General features: G+C 52.7%; 1 protein-coding gene across 17 annotated transcripts in view; it reads left to right on the forward strand.

Annotated features, from left to right (window-relative positions):
* The window catches only part of CASZ1 (castor zinc finger 1), a 156,924-nt gene that overhangs the window by 12,468 nt on the left and 118,436 nt on the right, over window positions 1–26,020 (forward strand). The window contains exon 2 of one of the 17 annotated variants that reach the window (XM_082379209.1): window positions 23,478–23,580. The exons of the other annotated variants lie outside the window; for them this stretch is intronic. The gene's annotated coding sequence lies outside the window, so the exon portion shown is untranslated. The remainder of the gene's footprint in view (window positions 1–23,477; window positions 23,581–26,020) is intronic. 17 annotated transcript variants of the gene reach the window in all.

Below are 26,020 nucleotides of genomic sequence, written 5' to 3' on the forward strand. Positions count from 1 at the left end.
ATCACCATTTATGTTCCACCCTTTTCAAATGGACCTTTTGCTAATAAGCCTTATGATGTCACCCGGTAACTTTAGAAATATCCTATGTGTCCAACTGATATTCTCCAGCAGCCCCGCAACAGACATGCATTAATTAGGCACATTTATATGCTGTTGCCCCTCTTTTTGAAATTTCAGGTGTAGCCAAGGATTTGTGTGTGTCCTTAAGAAAGGGGAATGAAATAAAGAGGAAAGCATTTATATTATATTTATACCTGGACACAATGAAAAAGGATAGTTCCCCCATCTGAAGTAAGTTAAAAAAGGCTGTGAGTCAACTGAATGAATCTTCAGGCTTTTGGCATTAAAAATAAAAATATAAAGCAGAAGAGAGATTTATTTGGTATCTGGTTTCTGAAGAGGAGAAGAGAAGGCCAGGCAAGTCTGATGCTGAGACTCCAGCGGACTTGTAATTGAGCCCGTAACCTCTTGATGTCTATATCAGAAAAACAGACGCGAGCAGAGGGAACAGAGGAGAGGCAAACAAGCCTTGTAGAGGAGGGAGCTCAGGGGGAGATTCACAGAGAGAGAGAGAGAGAGATTTAATTTATAGACATTTTAAAAACCGTAATTTCATTAGGATCTGTTCTTCCCCTTCTCTGAAGGGCAGCCCGGCAGACCGATAAGGCCGGTCCCTCTGCCGGGATGCGTGGTGTGTGGGTGGGCGCGAACGTGGGCATCCTTTTCAGTTCCGAGGGAGCGTTTGTTTCCCTTCTGCCTACTTTCTGCTGGCTTCCTCATTTTGGAATTTAAAAATCCCAAATCGCCAAAAGTTAGCCGTGGCTTCTGGCTGCCTGGTGGTCTCCCCTGTGGGTGCCACGCCGCTCCATGAGCGGGTCTGTCTGCTGCCTGGCCTTTGGCATCAGTGCGTCTTCCTTCTGTTGCCAGGTGGCCCGTGGTTCCAGCCACGTGAGACCACTGGACAGGGTGGGCACCCCCATCTCTGCCCCCTTCAACTTCACCAAGTTAAGTTGCTGTGGTTCGGAGGCCACAGTGTCGGGGGAGCGGGGGTGGGGGGGGGAAGCTAAAGCCTGTCGTAAATTCTGCAAAAATTAATCAACCGTGTAAGAGCTGCACGTTAACAAGGGTGTACAGGCAGGCCGGGCCTTCTCCTGTTCCCCCTGTTCAAAGTCCAGCAGAGCCAGGGTGGCCGGGACAGTGGGAAGGGAAGGGGGAGTTTGTTTTTTGTTTTTTGTTTTTATCTGAATAATTGAGAACAACTGGAGAGAGGGAAGAAGAGAGAGGGATTTGTTGAATATAAATCCTCAAGTGCCCTTGTTCCATATTGCTGGAATTTTGTTTTTTTCCTTTTGGTCTGGATTTGTCCTGTGTGTCTTTGGTGGAAAAGATACCTAGAGAAAGAGAGCAAAGGAGGGGGATGGGGGGGGCGGGGAGAGAGAGAGAGAGAGAGGGAAGGATGGAGAAGAGAGAGAGAGAGGGAGATGTGTGGCTCCTTCGGAACTCATTATCATTCTTAATAAGTCTTAAGGAATAAAGGAGAGCATTGAGTGTAAATGCTGGGTAATCCTAACACTTCTCAAGGTGAGAGGAGTCTTGAGGACACAGAGAAAAGAGAGAGCAGAGGAGGGGGTGGGAGGGGGCCCAAGCAGCCCTGGGGGAGTGGCAGGCCCAGGATCTGGGGGGCTCTGCAAGAGGCCTGGAAGCTGGGGTGGGGGACACCCAGAGGACCCCCAGTGAGATGGTGTCAGAGATGACACTGGGGATCTCCAGGAGAGGGTGACTTGCTGGGACAAGGAGCAGGGGTGATGGGAACCTCTACCCTGGGCCTGCCCTGCTTTGGGTTGGGGTGGAGGCCAGGGGCCACAGGGCCTTTGCTCCCTCCTGGGCACGGGCTCCCCAGCCAGCTCAGCCCCTGCCCCCTGGCCTCGGGTTCCCGGAGAAGGCCCCGGGGTCTTGTCCTGCTCGTTCTGGCTCCCTTGCATTGTCTGCTCTGGGAAGCGGGAGGGACAGAGCAGCGGCCAGAGCTCAGCTCCGGACACTAGGTGGCTTAGAGGATCTTCGAGGTTTTCCAAGACGAGCAGCCGCTGGCTTCCTCTCTCCTCCCCGCTGGTGGGCTCCGCTGTGCCCGTCCTCTGCCGGGTCCGGGCAGCCCTGGCTGACCGGCAGGAGGGCGAGTGGGCACGGGCCCAGGGGCCATGGCATGGCTCCTGCGGCCCGCGCTCCCAATGAGCAGCTTCCAGGCAAGGCGAGGAGGAGGCCAGGGGCAGCTTCCGTGGGGGGAAGGCAGCCGGTCAGGGCCACTTACACGAGGGCCAGTTGGAGCTCAGCCCTGTGTTCTCTGCCGCTTGGGCATGAGGCACTGCTGAGCCCATGGTGGGGGGGAGGGCAGTCTCTGCTTCTTCCCCTTTTGAGTTCATGTGCCCCCTTGGAGAATCCTCTTAATAAAAAAATCTCATAAGTATAAATACTGCACATACTTGGAGGGGTTTCACAGATCTTATAAACCCAGCCAAGGACCCTCTAGGGTCCCTTGCTCTGGTGGACTTCTTTCCAATTCTCCAGGACTATAGGGGGGAGGGGGGCAGTGATGAGGCAAAATCAGTTCTCACCGCCACTCCCACCCCTGCCGGCCTCAGTACCTGGAGAGCAGAGCCATGTCAAACTGTGACACCCACTGGGCCCCCGCAGGTGGATCAGGGCCAACGCTTAGGCGCCCATCTGAAGCACCACACCTGATAGGTAGTTGCCCTTCTCTGGGCCAAAGGCCACCTCCCCCTCATCCGGCTGGCATTGTCTCGGGTTCCTGGGATGTTTGAAGGGTCTTAGCCAAGGTCATGTCAGAACCACTGATTGTTTTCTCTAGGAACAGTGGTGGGCAGGGAGACACAATTCAGGTTTGACTTACTGTAGTCAGGTTTTTTGTGTGTGTGTGTGTTTTTAAACTCTTTCTTTTGGAGAGTAACTTCTGGGGAGCATGCAAAAGGGGGTGCGTGGGAGTTAAGAGATGAAGGCTGATGACTGAGCTGGTGACGCCCGGAGGGAGAGCAGGACGGGTTAATGGCGGGTGGATTCTGCTTTTCTGCTGTTTAAAAGCAGTAATGACCAAATTGCGTGCCCTGCGTGTGCCTTGCTGACGAGATTTACCGAAAGGAAGCTGCGCTGCCTCTCTGCTGCTGGTCTCGGGGTGGGTAAGCCTGTGTATGTGTGTGTGTGTGTGTGTGTGTGTATATGTGTGTGTAAATGAGAAGACGGGGTGGGGGAATTAGCTCTGCCAGGCTGGCACCCTTCCCCAGCACTAATTGCTGGCAGAGTACCCACGGGGGCTGTGCCAGCATCTCCAGCTCTGCCCGCCCCCCTCGCCCCCGGGGAGCTCAGCTGTGCAGCTCGCTATGTGAGGCCCATTTCCGGGCCCACTAGTCCTGGAGGCTTCTTTGGGAATTTCAGGGAAATCTGATCCTTGGTGGGTGGGGTGACCATGGGCCAAGCCCCAGCATCCCTGGTCTGGCATGAGGGGACAGGGTAAGACTTAGGTGGTCCAGAGCTCCCCTGAGGTCTAGTTGTAAGCATCAGGAGACCCCATTCCAGTTCTGATTCTGCAGTAAATCATCGTGTGGCCTTGGGCAAGTCATTCGACCTCTCTGAGCCTCAGTTTCTTCTCTTATCAAATGGCCTCTAACACTATTGCCCTCACAGGGTTGCCCTGACCGTCGGCTGGGCTTGTAGCTGTGAAAGTCCTTTGAAATAATTAAGCGTGATGAAGAATTTATCATGGTCGCGTTGTCAAGTGCAGGGTGCCCCCAATGTCAGATGAGCCCGTTTTGTATAATATGGTATTAGTCTCAAAGGGGACACCTATGAATTCCATTCCAGAAAGCTTTGAGCCTGGATGTTGTGTGGTGCTGGGGTTGCATTTTTGTACCAGGTTGTGGGTTGGTTCTTTTTTGGGGGGGGAGGGTGGTAAATAAGTTGTGTAATTCAGTCTTTAGAAAATGAACAGTTAAATGCATCAACCTGGATGAATCTCAAAAACACAATATTAAGCCCCAAAACAAGTCACAGAAATCGCTGGGAGCTTGGGGCTGAGTTGGGGGTGGGTGTTGCTTTTCAGGCAGGGTGGGGGAGCCCATTCAGGATGTGCGGTGCGCTTAGCTGTTTTGAGCCATGGATTCAGTGAGGAGCTGTGTATATTGTAGATTATGCATTCTGGAGCCAGCTAGCTGGGGGGTCAAAGTCGTGCCCTTACGTCGGTTACTTAACTAGCCTGTGCCTCAGTTTTCTCACCTGTAAAATGGGGATAACAGGACCTACCTTGTGGGGTTGGTGTGAGGATTAGATACGGTATGACGGTATGACGTGTAAAGTGTCTTCCAGACCCAGGTTGGAGTGAGTGTGGTCGTATCTGCTGCCCTCCAGGGAGTGTTGTGGATGGGAGCGTGGGGCAGCCGCTCTCTACGTATCTGGGGGCTGGGACCCTGGTAGGGGTGGTGCACGATGGTGTTGGTTGGAAATTCTGAATTTTGTGTTTTACCTCTCTGGGCTGCCTTGGTATTTTTGGTGATGAATCAGAAGGGGATGAGAAGTAAGACTGTGCGCACTTTCAGAGTCAGAGCTCAAGTGGGGCAGGGGCCATTGGTCTCTCTTCCACTGTGGCCAGATTGGCTGTTCCTGGAGCTTGAGGGGTAGGGTGGGGGCAGACCCTGGGAACTCACTCCGGGTGCCGGTGGCCTCCACCTGTGTTCCTGTGGCCCGGGAGCCTAGTGCTGAATGCCGGGGGTCCCCGGGGTCCGCGAGTGTGCAGAGGCTCTGCTGTGGTGGAGACATGTGGCTGGCAGAGGGTTAAGAGCTGCTGCTGGAGTCGGGCTGAGCCCGGTGTGAATTTTGTTTCTCTCAACTGGGCAAATGAATCCCTTTAATTCTTTGTTTCCATGTCTGTAAAATGGGAGTTGGAATTTCTACCTTGTGAGAATTAGGTGAGAGGATAGTGATTGTAGCTGCCACGTGCTGAGGGTTGATGTGAAGCTTTCTTTCATGAACCGAGCTTAGCCCAGCGAGCAGCACACAGTAGGGACCACAGGATAAGGATCAGATGATTAACAGACCAGCCTCGGGCCAAGCCTCAGGTGGGTCCCTGGATGACCTGGAGCTAACTGGAGTGCAAGAGGGCCTAGCCAGGGTAGCTGGGCAGGGGCGTCATGTGGATGGAGCCAAGGTTTAAGCCCACCCTTGGGTGATCCTGCTCCCGGGGGGGGGGGGGGGCACTCCCCAGGCATGGGTGGAGGTGGGGAGGGAAGGGCCCGGAGCAGAAACAGAGGAGGCCTGGCGGCAGTGACCTAAGGAGGCAAGGGCATGGGGGCTGTGAAGCGGGAGCACCGGAGGGGCGAGGGGCACTTATGGAAGATGAGGTGTATGAAACTCCACGGGCCTCTCCCATTTCACTGTGCTATGCCCAAACACCCCGGTTCTTGTTTCACTATCTGAGATCTGGGAGCAGGTTAATTTCCATGACGAACTCCAGGCCACGTGCTCTGAGGATTTATCTAATTAAACTGATGCTTTTTTCTAAGAAAGAAAGAAAGGAGGGGAGGGAGGGAGAAAAGAAAGATAGGAAGGAAGCAAGGAAGGGAGGGAGGGAGGAAAGGAGAGAGGGAAAAGAAATGGAGGAACAGAAGGAAGGAATGAGAGGGAGGGAAGAAGGGAAGGAAGGAAGGAAAGATAAGAAAGAAAGACGGAAAGGAGGGAGGGAGACAGATTAGCTGGAGGCAGACCAGTGGTTTTTGAAAGGCCATGACAGAGTGGAGGAGATGCTTGGTGGCTAAGGTGGGTGTCTTGGGCCAGGTTTCTGTCTTCGGTTACTTTTCATGTATTTCCAACATAGCTCTTGGGCTGGGAAGGAAAGGGCTAGCTAGAGGGATTCTGGAGCTGTACTGTTCACTACAGTAGCCACTAGCCCATGTGGCAATTTAGATTAAGTTAAATGAAAAATTCAGTTCTTCGGGAATTCACTGGCGGTCCAGCGGTTAGGATTCCGGGCTCTCACTGCCGAGGTCCCATGTTCCATCCCTGGTCGGGGGAACTAAAATCCCACAGGCCGCGCGGCGTAGCCAAAAAAAAAAATTCAGTTCTTCCGTGAGCTAGCCGCATTTCAAGTCCTCCATAGCATGCAGCACAGAGAAGGAACGTTTCCGTCTCATAAAGTTCTATGGGACAGAAGGGTGCTTCCCTCAGAGCCTGGGCTAAACGGATGAGCCCCCAAGGGACAGCGAAGGAGGTTGGTGATGGGCGGCTGGGATGTACCCACATGTCAAAGGGACCTCCCTGTCTGGAGCCAAGGCCTCCGTCCTGCTGGGGCTGCCTTCTGTATAGATTCCACGCATGTTTCCTCTCTCCCAGGGCAGGTGGGGCTAGAGTTCAGCAGAACAGGGTTAAAATCCTTCTCCCACTTACTGTCTTTGTGACCTTGGGCAGGGGTCTTAACTCTCTGACCCTGTGGAACTGGGCTAACGGTGGATAGTACCCATCTCATTGGGTCCTTGCGATCGTTAACTGAGTTGATGGGTGTCAGCACTTAGTCTAGTGCTGGGCACACAGCGAGCACTTGAGAAATGGGGACCACTCTTATTATAATCATTATAATTATAGTTGTTGATATTATTTTCATAATGATTATTGAATAGCTTTTGTGGCTGCTAAGTTCTTAGGGACACTGCTTGACCAAATGCTGATTTCTCCATAATCAGCACTTTAAATGAGCCCCCTCCCAGACCCCTTTCTTCTGAGATCCCAATTTGGATCCCTTCTTTCCATCTCTCCCCATCCCTCCTTGTTCCGGCACAAGGAAGAGCTGAAACTGCCCCAGAATTAACTCTTGCAGGCCTTTGTATTATACTTGTGAATTAGACCCCCTACCCCTTCCAACACATGTATAAGCGTGCCCGTGTGTGTGTGTGTAGCACACACACATACACACACACACACTCTTCTCTATGGGCCAAACTACATTAAAAAAAAACTAGTTTTGGGGGGAAAATGGAGGAGAGCAGATGTGGCCCTGACAGGGCTAGCTGGGTTGTTTGCGGGTGGAGGTGGGGTTGGCGGCCTCTGGGAGGGACGTGTGTGTTTATTCCTGGAAACTGCCCAGCGCCCTGTGTGCTAACGTGGAGCTGAAAAGTCCCCTGTATTGTGCAGGCTCCTTTCCCCGTGAAAAGGCAATTGAGTCAGTGAGTTCCGAACAGATTGGAGCTGACAGTGAATGAAAATCTGGCAATGGGTAGAAAACAAGCTCCCCTGCCCGTACCCCCCCACCTAACACACACTCGCTCAGCCCTCCCTGAACTCCCAATGCTTGTTTGGTTTTGAGAGGGGGTTTGAAAATAATTATGATCCCTTTTGGTGTGTGTCAACGTCATCAGCCGGGGTTCTGCCGCAGCCTCCTGCCCCCTTCTCCAGGGATGGCCTAGCCCCCTCCCCCAGGTTGCTGTAACCCCACCCCACCCCCAAACTCCCCTTCGCCTCCGTGGCTCCGCCAGCGATCCCGAACGAGTTAAGGGCTGAATCAACTCTAGACCCAGCTGTACATTTCACTCTGGGTTCCTGAATGAAGCGATGTGCTGTGCTCAGCACGATTGGAGACTGTCTGCCTCGGGTGGCCCACCCGGCCCCCACCCTGCTGGGCTCCACCAGCTTCCATGGACCTGCTGCTGGCAGCTGGGGAGCTGGTGGCCCATGCTGCAGGGATCTTGTCTGGTGCCCTCCCCACGGCCAGCCCCCCATCAGAGACGTGTTTTAATTTGAAAAGAAAAGGTGCACCATTTGGAATTGGCATCATCCCTGGTTTGCAAGGGAGGCTTGCGACTTTGAGGGTTCGTATGTGCCGTGGGCCCTGCCCCCCCGTATTTTCCGTCTCCACCATGTCCACACCGGTACATCAGCTGACAGATATTTATTTCTACCTGGCTCTTGCCAATGGTCCCGTGTCCCTAGACCCCCACCCCCCTGCCACTTAAACGTTACCAAGAGAGCCAGGGAGGGAAATACTGCCACCTCGCAGATGCTCCTCCAGTCACCCCATATTTGTAAAATGGCATCTTTTTAGTCTGACTGCCCTCTCTCGGTGGAGGTGTGGCATCTCTCCTCTTCTTGGGGGGCAAGAGGCAAGGAGAAGCACTCATTCTGGCAGAATTCCAGCCTGCTCTTTGGGGTGTATATATCCCCCCATGGCTGGGGATGCCTCCCAGGGGCCCCCTTCTGGAAAAGTCCTGGTGGAGTGTCGTTACTTTAGCAGCTGTGCTGGGAGAGGCCCCCATGCGGAGGCACCAGAGAACAGTGGTCAGATGCACAGGTTCAGATCCCTAGTCCCTCATTTATTAGTGCTGCGACTTTAGGCGCCTCCCTAAAGGCTAGTGCCTATAGTATGGTGTTGCTGCAAGGATTAAATGAAATAATGCTGGTAAGGCACTTGACACAAGGCCTGGCACATGGTAACAAAGGGGAGCTATTATTGCTACTATTACTGTTACTACTCCGTCCTCCCCATCTGTCATCAGGAAGGCAGGAAGGGGGAGGGCTCAGGCCTGTCCCTGTGTTCGGGCTCCAGGACACCCTAGGCCAGGCTGGAGCCGTGGCCCAGTGGCTGTGGCCCCTGGAATTTTGCTGAAGCATACTTGCCAAACCAGCAAAGCAAACGTGTTGGTCCAGTACGGAGCCCTGGAGGGAGCAGGGAGGAGGCTTGCCATGCCCAGGGCTGGACTCTTGGATCCCCAAGGGGGCAGCCCCTGGGCTGGCCTGGCCTGCCTGTCCCAGGGAGGAACCGCCTCCCAGACGCTGGCACCATCTTGCTTCTCTTTGGCTTCTCCTCAGAGTCGGGAGCGTGGCCCCTGCTCTCCCCCAGGTGCAGGTGGCCTTTGCAGCCTGGCACCTGTTCCTGGAGGGCGGCTGCCAGCAAAGGTTCAAACCCGGGGATCACCCTCTGTGTCCTCCGGGTCCTTGCACGAGGCCTGTTTGCTCCCGGAGGGACTCGCCTGGGCCGGTCCTGGGGGAGGGGGTCAGAGAGGGGCTCGTCCTCTCATCCCAGAGCGCCCTTCCTCGCCCTCCAGGTGAGTCACAGGAGAGCCAGGACCAGCATCCTCAGATCTGTGTGCGGGGGCCTTGCTGGGGGTGGGGCAAGGGGAGACACGTGAAAGGATGACGGATGTGGAGGGAGTCGGGGAGGAGGTAAAGCGTCCTGCTTTTGTCTCCAAGGGTCAGCAAGCGAGCTGAGTTGGTTTTACATTTTCATTTTATTAAAAGAGGAAGGAAGTAGACATTTACCGAGCACCAACTATGTGTCAGATGCTGTGCTGTGACTTTCTGTGGGATTGAAGGACACAGGCAGGTAGTGGTCCGATTCCCATTGTCCCAATCAGGAAATAAGGCTCAGAGAGGTTAAGTCATTTACCTGAGTTCACCCTGCTGGTTAAAGGAGAATCGGAGTTTGAATGCAGGTTGATATGACTCTGACACGCATGCTTTTCTCCTTACACTGGGAAAATATAACCATTATTTTAAACGGTTTTTGAAAATACGTAAAAGGAAGAAAATTCACCCATAATTGAACTATGGTAACACCACTTCATTTAGTATTTAGTGTTTTTCCTTCCTGTGTTTTTTTCCTTTGCTGTCTGTATATATATATGTATGTAATATACATTTTACATAATTATAATCATAAGAGAATATCATTTGGGTTGAGACCCAGGATGAGATGGGAGGGTCTCCTGAGCTGGGGCCACTGGAGAGTGATTGATTCTCGGCAAAATGGAAACCTGGTTTTGGCCCGGAGCCATCTTTTCGGTAATGAGGTTCCTGAAGTTGCACTGGAGAAAGCAAACTGGGTGAATGGGGTGGTGAAAAAGACCCCTGTATTCCCTCCTGGGTTGGTTTTGCTCAGTTAAGTGGTAGAATTTTCCTTTTAACTCACTTCCTTCTTGCTTTTGACAAATGGGAATATTTGTACCATTTTCCCGAATGACCTCCTCTCCTTGGGGTAATGAGAAAATGAAAGTCTCTGCTAAGTGCTTTGAGATATTCAGATATAAAAATGGAGAGCCGAGTGTTGTCATGGGCCTTTTGCTGCCAGGGCGCTTTATAAAGAGGAAGTGCAGTTTGGGGGGGCGGTGAAGGTCAGCATGGGGATGAAGGCCATTGCTAGAAGCAGCATCTCTCTGGGCACGGGGGCCCGGGCGTTCGGGGCCCCGCACAGGATGGGCAGGGTTTCAGTGGAGCTCCCTCCACCTTCCTCCAGGTACACACTCCAAGTCCAGGCCCCCACGGTCAAGGTGATCTGGATCACTCAGGCAAAGCCCCCACCTTGGTTCGAATCATGTGGATAAATGATCCAGTTCAAGGAGAGGTCTTCCCCGGCCCCCTTCTCCCCATCTCGCCTCATAGCGTCAGCCCAAGAATAACACGACAGAAGAAATACTGTCACCTATGCAAGTAATGATCCTGCAGATGATTTCGAAACATGGAAAAATGTTTATTACGTGAGTGAAAAAACAAAACAACACACTGAAGGCCAAGTATTGTGAACGCCATGATAGAAACTATATAAAAATTGCAAGTGCGTATGGACAAAGCTTGCAAGGTAATCCTCCGAAATGAAGATGATAGAGTAAGGGTGATGGGACGACGGTGATTTGTTTTTTATTTCACAACATTTTCTTTAAATTCCCCCCATGATTAAAAACCAACAAAGCCAACCTGTAGGCCCAGTAGGGGGCCCAGTAGGGGGCCCTGGGGAGGGGGAGGGGGCGGGACAGTGCCAGGCAAGAGGGCGCCTGCACCCACGGCTGTGCCAGCCCCAGAAACCTATGAGATCTCCAGAAGCCGAGGCGTATCGGTGACTCAGACCTTCGTGTTATGCTGTTCAACAATAGCTTTTGTCCTTTGCCCAAAACCCTAGGCCAGTGTATTAAAAAAAAAAAATTATAAAATTATGAGATAGTTTGTACTTTCCTTACCAGCCTGTGCCAGCTTCGGGTGCTTTATTTATTCAAGGTGGGGAGGCAGGGAAGGCGGGGTGGAGTGGGGGGCAGACAAAAAGGAAAAGAAAAACAAGGTAGAACTCGGACAAGGCCCAAGAAACGTTTGAGCCTCAACAACAAACTTTCTTTTGTTTCCCCAGTGGGGAGAAAAAAATAAGGAGGAAAAAATGCAGAGGACCAGTTTGAACCGAATAAAACGCCTCACGTTTTGTGCGTGGGGTTGCCTCTTGCAGGGGGGTTTGCCTTTTGTTTGTGGAACATGAAAGCTATTTCGTGACACTCATCTCTGGGCTAGAACTTGACGGGGGTGGGAGTGGAGGGACCCAGGCAGAAAGGGCCGGAGCAAGGACGGCCAGGTTGGGCTCTGGTGAACATGAACGTTTCACTTGGCTGTTCTAGCCAGTACCGCCCAACTGCCAACAGCCTTTGCCCTCACTTCCGGTTGGGTTTAAAGAAGTTTCCGACCTCCTGGTGTCCCAGAAGCAACTCTGTGCTAGTGTTCAGAATTTCATGTGAATCAGGGGTGAGGACAGGTTTGCCTTGTACCAGTCTGGACCAGAATGTTCCTCCCTGTGTCCATTGGAAGACATTTTAAGAATAAGATTTAGGAAGAAAGACCTTGGGAGGAGAGAGTTGGGAATGGGTGTGTGTGTGTGCAGTTGTGTGTGTGTGTGCGTGATTGTGTGGTTGCATGTGTTGTACATGTGTAAAATTGTGTGTGAGTGATTGTATATGGTTGTTTGTAAGATTGTGTGAGTGATTTGTGTGAATGGTTGTGTGAAATTGTATGAATGTGTGTGACTGTGTATGTGAGATTGTGTGTGTGATTGTGTGTGAGAGATTGTGTAAGTAATTATATGTGAGGTTGTGTGATTGTGATATGATTGTGGGTGATTGTGATTGTGTGTACGTGTGTCCCCTTTAGTCGTAATCACTTTTTCCCCCAGTCGTAATAGCCAGGCCAAGTAAAATTAATGGGGGCTTACATCTATTTTTTCCCATATTACCTTTTCCCCATCCCCCAAACCAGTTCTCCTAGTGAACCTGTCAGGCAGCCCAGACCCTGGGCTGATTGGCAATTCTTTCTTCAGAATTAGCTCAAAGGATTTTGTAGGAATAATCCAGGCTCTTTGGCAACAGGGTGACCAGTAAGAGAAGGAGGCTTGTGGGTTAAAGGCAGAGTCACAGCGGTCTGAGGTGGCCTGGCCTGGAACTCAGGTGCCCCAGTCTGAGACCCTGATGAGGATCCCAGCGCTGTCGACCTTATTCCAGGGCTCCCGTCTGCCCTTGCCGAGGCCATCTCGGAAGCGGATTTGCTGTCAAACCTCCGAGGCTACGTGGGCTTTAATGTGACTTCCTGATCTTTCAGTCACTGTGACCATTCCTGAGAAGGCAGCACAGGGATGATTGTGCTTGTTTTACAGATGAAGAAACTGAGGCCCAGAGAGGGGAGGTACCTTGTCTAAGATCACACAGCTAGTCAGTGACAGATTTGGAACCAGGACTGAGTCTTTGTGCCACTTGGAAACATGGTCATCTCTCCCGATGGCTCAGGGCAAGGCTGACCAGTCCCCAAGGACAAGGAATCCTGCTTGCATCCACTTACAGGAAACAAAGGGACCCTCCTGGTGGGTCAGACGCTCTGTGGCTGTGGTTAGGTGACTGGTCTTCTGGTTTCAGGGACTGTCTCTGCTGAGGAACGTGTGCTGGACGGTGAGACAGGATGAGGGGGTTCTAGCCCCACCTCTGTCACCCACAAGCAGCCACTTCCCAAGACCTCAGCTTTGCTGTCTATGGATAGAGTAAGAGCCTGGACCCAGTGGTTCCTCGTCCCTTCCTTGGACGGCGGAGCTTCCTGCCACAATCCAGAGTCCCCAGCTGCGCCATGCAGCAAACCTGTCAAACCAGAGATGCCAGTTTTCCCAGGGCTCCCATGAGCTAGCTCCCTGCCCCTTTCTTGTGCCGGGGACAGCCTTTAGAGGCTCATCAAGCAATGCCCCCGGCCCATGCCCCGTGCACCTGCTTACTGATAACTGCATGTCTGAATGTGGCTCGTGTCAGAGCCCTTTGGTTTGAGTACTCAGAGGCTGAGACGTGAGAAAATTAAGAGCAGGGGAGAGAAGTGGTACCCTGTGACAAGAGGCAGCTGTGGTGAAAGGGGCAGGCGCCATGCCCAGCGTGAGCACCATCTGGGCAGGAGGCCTGGCTTCCAGCTGTGGTGGCTCCGGAAGGGCAGAGCCTGGGAGGGATGATTTTGAAGCCACTACTATGGAGATTAAGGGGATGAGAATGTAAATCTCAAGTAAAAAGGTAATTGAATGTAATAGCAAACACTGCTCGCTCTATGTTAATTTTAGCTCTTCCCCTGGATACAAGGCGCTGTATTAGTGTTTTATTACCATTTTGTTTGCACTAATAAAATAGTAAAATTTATTTCAAGGAAGTTGAAGGATGGTTTTACAATGCAAATTTGAAGAAATTGGACTTTTCATTTATGCCTCTGCTATTTTATACCCTGACGGGTGTAAATTAGCTACAGGGACCTAGCAGACCCCACTGATGGTGACTTGGGAGGCGGGAGCCCTGGCAGAGGTTCCAGACTAGCTCAGGGCATAAAGCAGAATGCCCCACAGAGAGGCTGGGGGGACATGGGGGGTATGATTGGGTGGGACGGGGTGGTGGGTGAGGGTGTGTCAGGCATGAATGACAATGGTTGTCAGCAGACACGTCACACACTGAGCCTGCAGGGAGACACACGTGGCCTCAGACCTCAGGGCTGTGTCTTTCCTCTCTGCCCTTTGGCCTCCTTCCTGTCTTGACATTGAGCCTCAGTTAACCTGGTGAACCCCCAAGGGGAACTGAGCAACTTCTTTCCTCTGCTACTCCAAAGGAGGGGTAGACCAGGTGTCCAGTGTACACAACACCCTTTTTAAAGGGGCTGCAGGTTTAGGGGAGCCATGGGAATGTGAAAGAAAGACACTGAGACACTGAGCCTAAAAAGAGCCAGGGAAAAAGACCCAGGCCAGACACCAGTCCGGCACAATCCCCTTCTCCATTCTTCTTTCTGACCCGGGCATACTTGAGAAACTGGACAAAGGATGTTTTCAAAAAGCCAGCATTTCTTCAAGTTGGACCAAATGGTAGTGTCCATGAACAAAAAAGTCTAGAGGACTGAATTTTCTTTAAAAAAATCAAGTTGTCTGAATTTTAGGGAACTGGATGATAGCACAGGAAGGTGGAGAAGGGAAGGAAAGGGATGATGAGAGAGTTTCATCTTGAGTTTTGGGTAAAGAATTCAGGTTGGTTCTTGTTTTATCCAAACCGGTTTGTTTATCTCTGAAAAATTATCAGCAGCAATGGCCCAAAGCGCTGCATTGGGGGACCAGCTTCCAAAGGGTAGGGACCCGAACAAGTGGTCTAATGTCTGGCGAGGTCTGTAGCTTGTATTGCCCTGGTTCTCTGGCTGCCTGCCTGGTGCGGGGGAAACGGTGAGCCAGTGATGCTGGTTTCCAGCCCCAGCCCTAGGTCTTGTGGGGTTTTTCTCTATGTGTTTTTGCTCCCTGTTCGAGAGTGATGTGTGTGTGTGTGTGTGTGCACGCGCGTGTGTGTTTAATGCAAAGATTCAAACTGTTGATACTGGCAAAGCCAGAGTTGAAAAACTGGAGCAGAAATGGCGGCAGAAGACACTTGAGGCTTCCCTTGACTGCAGGCGGTGTGAGCTCTGGGTGTTAGCATTTTGCTCTCGGGCTGCAGGGAACTTGGCACTGGGCCAGGGGAGGGTGGGCACAGGCTCCCAGCCTCTCCTGGTGGCTCCTAGAGGGCCTGCAGGCTCGCATTTGGAGCAGAGGGGTCTGCATTGACTTGGGTGGTGGGAAATGTCTGAGGGTCAGGCCGGCCTCCAGCAGCAGGGCCAGCGTTCCATGTGATTATGTTTGGAGTAGGAAAGTTCTCCATCTGGGGCACTTGGATCAAGGGGCTATGGGTGGGATTTCTTGGGATCGTGGGGTTTAGAGGATGTGCAGAAGGCAAGGGACTCCAAGCCTGGACCCATAACAAGCCAGGAACCTCTTCCTTCCCACTGCTGGGAACACGGGAGGCCCTGTGGTTCTGAGGGGGCAGAGAGGGAGGGCCAGTGCTAGTGGAGATGGCCAGGACAGCTTTGAGAGTGTTGCTGAAAGAAACCAGAGATGAAAACATTTAAAAGTGGTGCGTCTTTTAGCTTTGGAAATGGTTCCCGATTCTCTGAGAGCAGGGAGAGTGCATCAGGCAGGGGGGTTACACTTTGGGTGGATTTCAATCCAAAACTGTAATTATATCAAGGAGCAGATGGAAATGGGAAAAGAGGATTAGTGGTGTGGCCTGCTTGGGCCTGGTGGTAGAGGTGGCAGGCTTGACCTCTGTGCTTGGATCACAGCAAAGGTGGTTTGCCCCGGAAGACCCCAAGGAACAGCCTGGGTACCTCTTCTCTTCTGGTCTACTCTTCACTCTCCCTGAGCCATCTCTGGAGAGCCGGGTCCCCTCTGAGTAGCTCAGGGCTGCTCCCCACCCTCCCTGCTTCTTCTCAACACCTGTTGTCACATGTCAGCTCCAGCCTGGAGTAGAAGGAAGGTCCATTCTGATTGATTTGACATTCTTTTCGGCATGCGGTATATGTGTGCGTGTGTTGGGGAGAGGGTGACCCTAAAGGATACCAGGAGATTGCTCTCAGAGGTGGCCAGTAAACCCTGGAAGCTAGCCCCCCACTTGCTGCTTTGTCCTGTTTGGTTTGGAGGAGCCTGTGGCCTGGGTTTCTCCTTTAGGTGGGAGAAAAGGCTGCCAGAACTCTTAGGTCTTTGGCCCACAAGCCTCTGACTCTGCCTCTCATCCCGCTGAGCCCCCTGGGGTGTGACGGTGGCATCCCCAAGTATTGTGAACCCCCAGCTCACCTTTCTCTTCTCCCTGCCCCCCTGCCTTGCACCTGTCAGCTGTTTCATTGACTGTCTGGCTTGGCTGCCACCCATCCCATCCTCCCAGGCCAGCTCCTCCCTCCCCCCCACCCCTCAGGCCTACACTGCCCCCCTTCCTGTCTCTGCCCACGTCTGTCTCTACCTGCCCGTCGCCGGCACACCTGAGGATCCGAGGCTGCCTAACGGAGTGTGGGGATGCTTCAGGGTGTTTACCAGACAGCCGGGATAAGGTATTAAATCCCGTTGCTGTCTTCCCAGGGCCAGGTTCCTCAGATGGTTTTCCAAATTCCTAATCTCAGTGCCCACTTCCCTGCCCGGCCCCTGTTTGATGGGAGCCTTCTTTTCCGATTGAAGCTGAACCGAACAGACTGTGTCGTGAGGTTGGGTCCGGGTTCCTACCGGGGCATGATGACATGGAGGTCCAGCCCCTTCCTCCCTGGAGGAAGGAGGTTCTTCCCTCCTCTCCTCCTTCCTTTCTTTGGGAATCTTAGGGAGTAGGGGTCAGGATTCTGCCACCAGGTGTTCTAGAGCCTTCTTGAGTGTCCCCCTCCCCTACCAGTGTGGTCATGAGGCAGGAGCAGGTAAATGACAGCCCTTCCTGAGCCCAGCGTTACAGTTCTTCCTGCTCGAAATAAAAATGGCCAGGGTGGGGTTTTGCCCACGGTACTGAACACCCTGACTTGCCCCAGAAGAGAGTCTGCAAAGCAAACCTGTTTCTCCACGGCGTCTCTGCGCTGTTTTGGGAGCGCTAGGAAGGAGGCTTGCTCCTGTCGGTGCTCTGGGTGGACACCTGTCCTCATTAAGCTGGCCTGGCCTCTGGGGTGACAGACAGGAGGGCTCAAATGTGCCCCAGTGAACAGCGACATTGAGGCGCCCCGTGGTATCCACTTGTGATGATGGGCAGAAGCAGCTTCCGGGGGTCTTCCCTTCTCTAGGACATCTGAGGCTTGTCTCCCCTTCCTGGGATGGAGCAGGGAACTCAGTCCCCATCCTCAGCCTTCTCTCCCAGAAACTAGACCGAAAGAGGCAAATTAGCCTCCTTCACTGCCCCCTATCCCCCAAGCTGGGAACTTTCTATGAGGGGTAGAGCACCCTTCAGGGGGTGCTTGGGACTGATGGATGTGTCCTTGCTCTGAGCTGCCACGTGACCTGGCCAGACCTTTCTAGTTTCGGCTTCTTTTTCTCTGGCTCTGTGTTCCCTCTTCCTTTTCCCTCCCGTGCCCCCTCTCCTCCTTCCTCCAGGCAACCAGAGGTCTCTTGGGTTTCACAACACCGGGAGCTTCCCTCTCTCTCCAGGTCTCTTCACCTCATTCCTGCTCAGGCTCCAGGTGGCCGGCGACTCCACCCTCTTCCTGTTGCCTTGGCACTCAGCACTGCACTGGGCTTTCTCCTCTCTCCCTTCCTGAGCTTAGGGCACTGACAGGAGCAGGGGGATCTCTGGGACCCAGCAGAGAGGGCTTTGGCAGCAGTGAAGCAGGGCTGGGGCCAGAGCAAGGGGCACCGCGGCAGACTTCACGCTGGGTTCTCAGCCAGGACCCTCACTATCAAGGCTTCTTCCGTGGTCATACAAGCCGGGGCTCCTGTAAGAGTCCTGGGTGCCAGGGTTCCTGATGTTATTTCAGGGTATTCTTTTTCTAATATGTGTTGGGCAAGGACTAAGAAGTGGAGTAGAAAAAAAGGAGGGCAAAGACAATCTGGAAGATGACATTTGCCATGAGGATGAGAAGGAGGAGGAGGGGTGGGGGAAGAGGAGGAGGGAAGAGGTGAAATTAATTCATTAGAAAAACGTGTTTACTGGCTTTGCTTAGGCGCCTCCATTTTAAAAGTCTACGTTTACAATAAGTCGCTAATTAAAATACAAAATTAAGCACCAGCTATGTTTTTTTTTTTTCCCCTTACACTTTAACTGCATGATTTTTTGTGATGTAATTTCTGGAAACACCCAGTGTACCTCACAGGGTTGATTGTTTGATAAACTAGAAGCACCTGAAACCAACCCCCAAAAATAAATATATAAATCCAGGGGGAACTTAAGGTAGATTGGAAATGACAGAGAACTGCAGACAGCACGGAACCAAAAATCCATAATAATAATAATAATAAAAACCTTCTAAGTAAGGACATTTATCCTGCCTACCCCGAAACCAGAACTATCTGTGCATCTCAGGGAAAATAAAAAGCTGAAATGGAAACCAGATCAAGTGGGGTAATCGCTCCCTGTCCCCCACCCTCCAGGTTAGTGCTATGGAAAAAAAGCAAAAACAACTCAGAATCCTCCCTGATTCCATTTCAAGCTGGGCTCAGTACTTGCTGGGCCTTTTTCTTTCATCACGGACTTTTCAAGGGGAATTTCTTTTTTTTAAAAAAATAAATTTATTTATTTATTTTTGGCTGCGTTGGGTGTTCGTTGCTGCGCACGGGCTTTCTCTGGTTGCGGCGAGCGGGGGCTACTCTTCGTTGCGGTGTGCAGGCTTCTCATTGTGGTGGCTCCTCTTGTGGAGCACGGGCTCTAGGTGCGCAGGCTTCAGTAGTTGTGGTGCGCAGGCTCAGTAGTTGTGGCTCGTGGGCTCTAGAGCGCAGGCTCAGTAGTTGTGGCTCACAGGCTTAGTTGCTCCGCGGCATGTGGGATCTTCCTGGACCAGGGCTCGAACCCGTGTCCCCTGCATTGGCAGGCGGATTCTTAACCACTGCGCCACCCGGGAAGTCTTCCAAGGGGAATTTCTTCATCCCCCTTGTTCTGAACCAAGATGCAGTCCCAAGAGTGGGTGAATGGGGGCAATGACTGTCCCCCCTTGGGAAAAACAAGCCTCTCCATGCCCACAGAGGGCAGACAATATGTCCCAGGTTTGGTTGCTGGCCGAGTTCCTGGCTGTTCTAGAAGATAGTGGGAAAGGGTGGTCCATGGTAAGAATGGTGTGTGTTGCCTTTTGCAGACAGCCCCATGGCCTGCTGCCTTCTTTAAGATGCAGACCTGGGTGATGATTGCAAAACTGCTGAGAAACCTGTCAGGAACTGACTCCAGGGTGGGGCTGGGAGGAAACTGGATCCCACTGGCAGCCTGGCTGCTGGAGGATCCTAGGCCCAGCATTGTCTGTGGGCCCGAGGCCTCCTGAGTACCGGGCATCTGGGCAATAGGAGGGTCAGGGACAGAGGGGACTTGGACCACACTGCCTTCTCCTTTCTCTGATCAAAAGCTGGAGGCCCAGCTGGCCACGGGCCCCAGTAATCTCTTCATAAACTTCCCTCCTGGGGAAAAAGGATTTGCCTCTTTTTAAGGTCTTTTTTAAAAAGACATGTTTTTCCTGATTGTAAGTCATGCTCATGGCTCATTGGAAAATACAAAAAACTGTGAAGAAAATAATTTTTAAACATGTAGTGTAGTTAAAAGTACAGGTTAGGTGAACAGAGTGACTTGGGTTTGAGCCCCAGCTTTGCCCCCCAGCGCTGTGACTCTTGGTAAGTTACTTAACATTGTTCAACCTCGGTTTCCTCATCTATAAAGTGGGGATAACGATCGTATGTATCTTGGAGGGTGGGGAGGATTCAGCGTGATGATCCGTATGAAATATTGAGCACTGAGCCCGACACACAGCATACTTGAACATTAACTATTTCTGTTATTGTAGTTAATAATGATTGTTCTACTGCCTTGAGATAATAGGCTTTTTAATTTTTTATATCGATGAAATTCTCTCTCTAAACCTGTGCTGTCCAATACAGTAGCCTCTAGGCACATGTGGCCATTTAAACTTAAACTAAAATTAAATAAAATTAAAAATTCAGCTCCACAGTCACACCTGCCACATTTCGAGTGCTCCATAGCCACACACGGCCAGCGGCTACCGTACTGGATAGCGTCGAAAGTTCTACTGGACAGCATTCTAAACGATAGAGTCATATGAGTTCTGTCTCCCCAGTTTCCTGCTTTCTGTACTTGTCTGTTAATGGCTGCATAGTGGTCCACGATACGGCTGAGTCGCACTTCTTATTGGTTTCAGTCTTTGTTCCTGGGATGTTGGAGCATCCTTTGGGCTCTGATTGGGCCCTCTGGGGTCGCCCTTCCCGGCACTGGTGATGTGCCGCTCTCTGATTGGTGCCAGGCAGCAAGGCATTCTGGGAGGAGCAGGGCCTCACGTGCTGATTGGCTCCCAGTGGTGGTGCCAGGGCAAGGGGCGGGGCTCTGTTCCCCCCCCAGTGGGCCCTGTCAGAGCAGGAGGGGGCTGCCCCTCTCAGCCCCCCGTGCGTCCCCTCAGGCTGGCTCATCCACACCCTTCACCTCACAGGGCAGAGACCAGGGAGAGGAGGGACGTGCTCGAGGTAGTAATAATGAGCAATCGTGACCCGCCTCCACTGACCCGAGGGTCCCAGGTGTTCCTAGGAGCACCCCCAGGGAACCCCCCAGGAGCGGGTGGCCTTTCTTGGTGGGGAGCGAATGCCATGGTTGGGGCTGGCCTGGCTCCCTGAGGCCTGCGCAGACCTCCAGGGCCTGGTGAGGGTCTTCAGGCTTCTGGAAGGGCCCTGACTGAAGAGGGTTGTGAGATTCCAGGGAGGGAATGCCAGGGTCCCAGGTCGGGGGCAGCTCCAGAAAGACCCTGGAATGGCGGGTGACCATCCTGTGACTGGGGTTCGTGGAGTGAGCGTCGGGGTGCCGGGGTGACGCCGGGGTGGTGGTCCAAGCCTCTCTTCCAGCTGGGCGGTCCACACCCTCCTGGGTGGCCAAGGGCAGAGCTCTGGGTGAGGGGCTGTGGGCAGGGCAGGCTGGATAAGTAATCCCCGGGGCAGTGGGCAAGACAGATAGGGAGAGCCGAAACCAGACCTGCTGATGTGGCCCTTTCTGCTTGCAGCGGATCATAAAATATGGCTCAGATTTTCATTACGGGCTCTATCGATTATCTTCTGGGACGGATGAATTATAGAGAACATTAAATTTTTTAAAAAAAGCAAGGGAGAGAGGAAATATCTGAATGAGTTTGGGTGGTCGATGGCAGAAAGGGCTGAGCCACCAAGCCTGTGTGACCTCTGTCTCCGAGCAGGGTGAGAACCAGACGGCTCAGGGTGGACAGCCTCTGACTGCAGCTCTCAGCCTCCCAGGCCTCCTGGGCCTCCGTGGGCCGGGCCTCGCCACAGGGGAGGCCTAGGCTCTCCTCGCCTGTGCCCTGTCCCCTGCAGGAATCTGCCTAAGTTCTTAGAAGGCAGACGCTTGGGTTGTTCACAGGATTCTGACCCAGAAGTAGGACCTTTCCCAGGCTTTGGTCCTTCAGTGATGGGAGGTGGGCCCCAAACTCTGCTGCTTCCCCTCCAGGACCTCCTGATTCTGGAGAGCATCTTTTATCTCCTGGGGTCAGGACTGGGACAGGACCTCCTGAGGAATGTGGATACCTGAGCCCGTTGGCCATCTCAGCTTTTCCCTACTTCTTGTTCCTTCCATCGGCAGTCACTGGCTTGGAGGATTTCCGTTTTCCTTTGTAAGCTTGGGGAAAACGCATCTGGGTTGCACTGCTGTGCATCTAAGTCCAGTCTGGAAAGAGAACCTCCTGGAAGCTCATCATCCCTCCCTTGCTTCCTCCCCACCGGCTTCCCTCTCCCTCTCCTTGCCAAGCAGCGTGTTGCGCAGGTGTCAGGCAGGCCTGGGTTCAAATCACTTCCCGGTGTGTGACCTTGCGTGGGTCACATCCCTCTATGAGTCTTAGTTCCTCAACTGTCCAATTGGGATAATAAACTGTCTCGTTGGATTCTTGTGATGATTACATGCATTAATGTATTAAGGTCCTTGGTACATAGTACTTAATAAATGTGAACTATTATTATTTTCCTCCTCTACAGGGGCAGAGGCTGGAAACCTTTCCCCCATTCTCTTCATTTAGCTCTTTTGATTGATTTTATTTATTAAGTACTTATAGCACGTACTATGTGCCAGTTACTTTTCTCAGCATGCTACACATAATACATTATTTTATCCTCATAACTGTATGCAGGAGGTACTATTATTATCTCCATTTTATTGATGGGGAGACTGAGGCACAGAGAAGTTAAAGTAGTCTGCCCAGGGTCACACAGCTTGTAAATGGCAGCTCATACCTGGCAACCTGGCTCCCAAGCTTGTACACTAAAGCACTAAACCACTGCTGTCCCAGTGATCTGGCGGGGTGGCATGTGTGTGCACACGAGTGTGTGTGTGCACACTTGAGTTCCAACAGCCCTGCCCTGGGTGGTGGTCTCTGGCTGACCCTACTTCCTGACCCTCTGTACTAGACGTGGCTCCCTCAGCTCCTCAGTGACCCCAGCATTAAGCAGGGCCCTGTTCTGGGTGGAGCTTATGACCCCACGCCCACACTGCCCCCCTCCCACTGGCTTTACCTAGGCTACTGTGAAAAGGTGGTGGTTTCCATGGATATCCGTCTCCCTCTGGTGACACGCCCTTTTCTGTATAACTCCGTTCCCTAGAGTTGATTGTTTTTGGCACACAGCTCTGTAAACTCATCCAACAATTAAAAAGGGGGGAGGGGTGGGGCAAAAAGGAGACAGACAGTAACTGTGGGGTGAGTGACACACAGGAGGGGCCTCTGGTGTGTGGGTTCCCTCTCTGGCCCCTGTCGGCAGCAGGGCAGCACCGTAAGTGCAGAAAGCCACATAACCAGCTGGCCCGGAGTTCCGCCGGTGGAGTTCTGAGAATTCACAACTCCACATGTTTCTTTCCATTTGAGCTGTGTTCTTGCCCCATTTATTCCTCTCTCAGGAATCTAAAGGGGCCCATTCTCGGAGCCACCGTAGCCATCTCCAGAGGCCACTTGAAGCCATGAGATGCCAGCTTGGACCAATTTGAATATTTGCTGTCCTTGCTTTGGTTGTGTATGTGTTTGCCCTGTTTGTGTACCATCAAATACCTGCTGCGTTGGGCGTACCCATCGTAGGCTGTGTGAGATCACAGATGAAAAATGCAGTGAAAAACACTTTCGTGCCACGACACATCATGTAGGATTTTTGTATTAAGATGTGGATTTTTTTATTGTTGTTTTTTTTTTTTCCCTTTTCCATACAGCCCTGAAGTTGGGCAATGTGCACGTCTGCGCTTTTGTTTTCACTCCAGGTGGTTTATGAAATCTGCTCATTAGGGCTCTGTCCTCTCCCCGCCCAGCCTGATCTTCCACCCCTTTATCCTCTCGGGTATAGATCTTTTCCTGCCACCCCCCCAGTGTCTTCTCGCCTTTGGGGAGATGATGGGTGCCACCCCGCCCCCCCCCCCCCCATTGCACATTCATCCAGTGAAAAGCAGGGGATCTTGTGGCCCTGCTTCTCAGTCCTGCATCTCTGAGGCAGGTGTTCATTGCAGTAGGAGGTACCGCTTTGGGGGAGGTAGCCGAAATCTCTGTGTACCCACCCACCCCCCGGGTAAAGCCGCTTAGCTTACCCTTTGTCTGGAGAGAAGAAATAGAAGTTGTCCCGTGCCCACAGGGCCTCCTGACTTAGAGTGGCCCTCTCCCGACTGGCTGCCTTGTCCTTATCCCATCAGATGACAGCGTTGGGTGGCTCAGCCCCCTCTTTCGCCAGGAGGTCATGCCCACAGCTGGGACCCTGTTTACCAGGTGGATCCAGGGGTTCCTCCTGCTCACCAGGTGCGTCACCGTAGGCCTCACCTCCCTCCAACCTGCCGCCCAGCCGGAAGGAAGCGCCTAAGCCTGGCCTTTGCCTTCCCTCTGGTTGTGATCTCTGAGTGCTTTTGGGTGGCTCTGGGGGATTTGATGGAGACCTGTTTGGAGGTCAGGAGAACTGAGATTCAGGAGGGGAAACAGCATGGGGTGTGGGTGGGTGCTGAGGTCATGGGTGGGGATGAAGAGGAACTTTCAAGTGAGTTGGGCCTTGGAGTCTGTCAGCCCGAGTCCAGGCCTGGGTCCAGCACTTGCGAGTTGTGTGACCTTTGGCAAGTCCCTTCGTATCTCTGTGCCTGCCCTCCCTAATCTAGCCACAGGGATCATAATCCTTCCTACTTTGTGTTGTAAAGATTCAATGAGATCATACAGCACTCAGCATGTTGCTTGGCGAATAGAAGGCGTCCAGAAAAAGAATATCATTACTTCTCACATAAGCCTATTGGCAGAGGGTGTGCCCTCCACTCCCAGCATGTTCTCTGGCACATAGTAGGTGCTCAGTCAATTCTTACTGGAATCAGCTGGAGAAGGGTCAAGTAACCAAGCGGTCTCCTTGAACCTGAAAGTTATTAATTCACGGTGTTGATGGAGGAGTCGGGAGAGCCCAGGACACAGGTTGGGGCTTAGGGAAGCTAAACAGAAGGGAGCGTGAAAATAGGTGATGAAGTTTTCTGTCAGAGGAGAGGGATGAAGCTGAGCCAGGCCCATCTGATTCTGACATGAAATCAGGGACTAGTTCAGTTTCACAAACACACTGCCCACTGTGGGCCAGCTGTTGTGCTAAACGCCGGGGACGCAACGATAATTAAGACCTGGTCTCTGCCCTTGAGGAGTTAAAAATCAATGGTGGAGACAGACTTGTGAACAAATGACTTTAGTCCAGTATGGATTTAAATGCCACAGGGAAGGCTGCATGAGGAGCAGAGTAGAGGGGCATATGGGCCTGCTTGGGGTAGATTCTGGAAGGTTACCTTGAAGAGACTTGGAAGAAGAGGGTGCTGCTAGTCGAGAGCGTTTCTGGAACACTCTTATCGCCTTTCACGTCTCTTGTTGATCCCCCATGTCTGCTAGGTAGGAGGGAAGAAGGTGTTATCTCCACTGGACGGGCGAGGAGATGGGCCCTGGGGAGAGTACATGGCTTGTCCCAGGGCCTACAGTGACTTAAGCGGCAGAACTGGGACTCAGACCCCTATCTTCTGATTCTTGGCCCAGTGTTACTTCCGTGCCTGCACCTGGCTTCTCACCCCTTCACCCCAGAGCTGCTGGCCAGAGAGCTCCGTCCTTTGGGCTGTGCACCTACTGACCAGGATTCTTGCTGCTGCCGTGGCCCTGGGGCCTGTGCTGTGGGAGGGCCCTGTCCACGACAGGCCCTGTGGCCTGCGCCCCGGTTTGGTAACTGGGTCAGGCTGCTTGGCTGGGGACAGTCCTGGAGCAAGGCCGCACCCTGGCAGGGCTGGAGGATGGCAGGAGTGAGGAGGATAGAGGAGGAGGAGGAGGAGGCCTGGACACACCCTTTATTCAGTTGTCCTTGATGCCAAAGCTGAGAAGTTCCTCTGCCTTGGGCAGGCCCCTCGTCAGCTGGCAGAGGCCGGACAAGGACCCCACCAGGGTCTGGAAGACCCTCTTCCCCTGTAACTGGAACCCCCTTCTGAGCAGGACGTAAGACCCTGGTATCATTCATGTTCACCATTTATATGTGGTCAGACTCTGGTCTTTCTAGCTCTTTGCCTTTTCTCTGGGGAAACGTGTATGCCTGGAAGCGGGGGGAGTGTCAGCCGGCTGTATAAGCAGCTGGCTGTCAGGTAGGGTAGCGGTCATTCTGATGGGATATGGGAGTGGAGCACCCCCCCCCCCAGCAGAAGTGTGTTCTGGGGGTGGGGATCTGTAGGTGGTCAGAGGCACCCCTTCCTCCAGCTCAGAGATGTTTGGTCGGTGGGTGGGCTGCCCCGGGCTTTGGGGATTCTGGACCAACAGTCAGGGGAGTGTCAGAGCCCAGAGGAGTGAGTCTCCCAGTGGCCCTGAAGTTCCCATTAAAGTGTTTTTTCCTCTTTTTTAAAGAAAAAAATATTCCCAAACTGGAAAACAAAGGAAATCCACTTCCCCCAAATCACACGAAACTCACATTAGGGGCCTGGCGGGAATCCATGGAAACCAGGAAACCCGCTGTTAACCCTGTATGGTGCTAAAGGGTGGGGTGGGACCTGGGCTGCTCCAAGCCCGGGACCACTGTTGCAGGCCCTCCCCGATGCTTCTCCCAGGGAGCTGGTCTCAGTGGCACTGCCCAGAGCGGAGGTAGGGTGGAGCTGATGCTGGAAGCTCTTGCCTTTGAAGCACCAACTCCCCCTTCCACTCATGGCCCAACCTTAGGAGGCAAGAGAGGAGGGGTTCATGCACTCCAGGGAGGCCC

This window comes from Balaenoptera borealis, assembly GCF_965194805.1.
Source record: "Balaenoptera borealis genome assembly, chromosome: 1".
Lineage (NCBI taxonomy): Eukaryota > Metazoa > Chordata > Mammalia > Artiodactyla > Balaenopteridae > Balaenoptera > Balaenoptera borealis.